The sequence below is a fragment of the Triticum dicoccoides genome, chromosome 7A, assembly GCF_002162155.2.
Source record: "Triticum dicoccoides isolate Atlit2015 ecotype Zavitan chromosome 7A, WEW_v2.0, whole genome shotgun sequence".
NCBI classification, from domain to species: Eukaryota; Viridiplantae; Streptophyta; class Magnoliopsida; order Poales; family Poaceae; genus Triticum; species Triticum dicoccoides.
Window position 1 is genome coordinate 742,435,106 of NC_041392.1, and position 3,279 is coordinate 742,438,384.

The window sequence follows — 3,279 nt, forward strand, 5'->3', positions numbered from 1 at the left end:
GGGGAGAACATTGTATTGAGATTCAAAGAGAGAGAAGAAGCCATCTAGCTACTAACTATGGACCCGAAGGTCTGAGGTAAACTACTCACACTTCATCGGAGAGGCTATGATGATGTAAAAGCCCTCCGTGATGACGGCCCTCTTCCGGCGGAGCTCCGGAACAGGCCCCAAGATGGGATCTCGTGGATACAGAAAGTTGCGGCAGTGGAATTAGGTTTTTGGCTCCTGTTCTGATCGTTTGGGGGTACGTGTGTATATATAGGAGGAAGGAGTATGTCGGTGGAGCACCGAGGGGCCCACGAGGCAGGGGGCGCGCCCTAGGGGGGGCGCCCCCACCCTCGTGACCACCTCTGTGATCCCTTGCAGTAGGGTCCAAGTCTCCTGGATCACTTCGGTGAGAAAACCATGTTTCCGAAGATTTTATTCCGTTTGGACTCCGTATGATATTTTGTTTATCCGAAACACTGAAATAGGCAAAAAACAACAATTCTGGACTGGGCCTCCGGTTAATACGTTAGTTCCAAAAATAATATAAAAGTGGAAAATAAAGCCCAATATAGTCCAAAACAGTAGATAATATAGCATGGAGCAATCAAAAATTATAGATACGTTGGAGACGTATCAGGGCCGGACACTGGATCCGCTTCGCCCTCTCCGTCCAGTCCTGAAAAAGCAAACAATAAAAGCTCAGGCATCATCCTTGAAACAAACAAGTGGAGAATGCATAAAAAATGACATACCTCGCTAGCAAGGCGTATAGCGTCATGCCCGCGATCTGAATCTGCGGCCGGCGGTTTCTCATTGCCCTTAAAGAGCAACTTCCATGCAGCTTCGTGAGTAGTCTCGAAGAGCCTCACCAGGGTCTGGTGCTTCTTCGGATTGAACTCCCACGGAGGGCGGCTTCGGCGCTGGCACGGAAGGATCCAGCGAACTAGCATCACCTGGATCACATCAACGAGCTTGACGTTCTTGGTTACCATGCTTTGAACGCGCGTCTGCAGCGCTATCAGCTCGTCAGGTGAACACCAGTCCGGACTCTTCTCGACCCAGGAGGTGAGTCGCATGGGAGCGCCGGAGCGGAATTCGGCAGCTGTGGCCCAGGTGGTGCCGCGAGGTTCTGTGATGTAGAACCACTGCTTTTGCACTCCTTTAATGTGTCTATAAAAGTATCTTTGGGCCAGGAGACATTGGACAGTTTGCTCACCATGGCTCCTCCGCACTCCGCGCGCTAGCCATCCACCACCTTCGGCTTCACGTTAAAGACTTTGGGCCACCGCCCGAAGTGGGGTTGGATGCGGAGGAAGGCCTCACACACGACGATAAATGCCGAGATGTTGAGAAAGAAATTTGGGGACAGATCATGGAAATCTACCCCGTAATAATACATCAGCCCGCGGACGAAAGGGTGGATTGGAAACCCTAGCCCGCGGAAGAAATGGGGGATGAACACTATCCTGTCGGTGCGCTTCGGCGTGGGGACAACTTGTCCCTCGGTCAGCAGGCGGTGAGCTATCTCCTTTGCCAAATATTCGGCCGCTCGAAGCTCAGTAATGTCCTCCTCCTTGACGAAGGAGACCATCCACTTGCCCTAGCCTCCGGATCCGGATATGATTGCTTGAGTGGAAAGGAGATGAGAACTTGGGCGCTGGAGCTCGAGATTGGGAAGGCGGAGACAGAGAGAGGGCGTGAGAGAGGAAGAGGGAATCCTTATCCCCTTATAAAGGCAGCGAATATTAAACGCCTCCTCACTCGCCTTAAGATTCGCCTATTCCCAAGGGCTGTATAAACGACACGGTTGGGTTATCCATGCCTGCATTGATGAGAATCCCGCGATAAGGGGACACGATCTCTGCTTTGACAAGACGTGCCAATGGCAACCGTGTCTCGGGACGTGGTGCGTCGAAACATGAAAGCGGTTTGGAATTATGGCCGGTCAGACGTAATATCGTGCTGCGAAAAAGTTGTCAGCGGATGGAACTCGTGTAAAAATATATTCTCTCTGCGGATTGTATGGTGTGTGTGACAGGTCCGGATACTATCATCGCATCCGAAGACTATCTTGAAGTTCGGATAGAAGGAACCCGTCTTGCAATGCCGAAGACAATCTGCGCGCCGGACTACTCGTCATTGAAGCTAGGTTCAGGGGCTACTGAGGGAGTCCTGGACTAAGGGGTCCTCGGGCATCCGGCCTGTTATCCATGGGCCGGACTGATGGGCTGTGAAGACATGAAGGCCGAAGACTGTACCTGTGTCCGGATTGGACTCTCCTTGGCGTGGAAGGCAAGCTTGGCGACCGATTATGAAGATTTCTTCTTATGTAACTGACTTTATCTAAACCATAGATTCCCCCCGGTGTCTATATAAACCGGAAGGGTTAGTCCGGAAAGGATATATTCATTACCATAGTCATACAAGCTAGGCTTCTAAGGTTTAGCCATTACGATCTCGTGGTAGATCAACTCTTGTAACATTTATATTCATCAAGATCAATCAAGCAGGACGTAAGGTATTACCTCCATAGAGAGGGCCGAACCTGGGTAAACATCGTGTCCCCGGTCTCCTGTTACCATCGATCCTAAACGCACAGTTCGGGACCCCCTACCCGAGATCCGCCGGTTTTGACACCGACATCCATCCTTTAGTGCCGGTTGCAGAAACGACACTAAAGGCCCTTACGAACCGGTAATAAAGCTCCATTTTCTATTAGTGCAAGTGCTCCACCATGTTTGAACCTCCCTGCGACGCCGCGGCCGCCTCCCTCTCTTGCTGTCGACGTCGCCACAACTTCCGGGCGATGTTATCCGCCTTGTAAGATGGAGCCGATGAAGGGATGCCGACAGGCAAGGCGGACTCCATCTCTGTCGCGGCGGTCGGGGATTGAAGCCTGGAGTTATTTAATTACTTTCGCACGCATGGACCGGGAAAAAAAAAGAATAGCTTTGCGGCAGGATTTAGGATCACATCCTCTTGGTTGTTCTTCTTTCCGTGTTTTGCTGCTGTGAGTTGGAGAGAGGACAGACGCCGTATCTCACGGTTGCTGAGACGGCGTCCCACTCACTCGTGGTGGTATGATAGCTCCCTGTTTGTGCTCGTGCCGTGTAGCTCTCTCGTCCGTGGCTACCAGAGGAGAAATGGAGGAGGAATATTCCTGAGATATCGCGGCTGTACTGTGCTCCTCCGAGATTCCATGGGATTTAGGGTTAGGGTTTAGGGTTTTAGGGTTTAGGGTTTAGGGAAAAAAATTGATGGGCAACCTCAATAACCATTCATCGGGGAGTT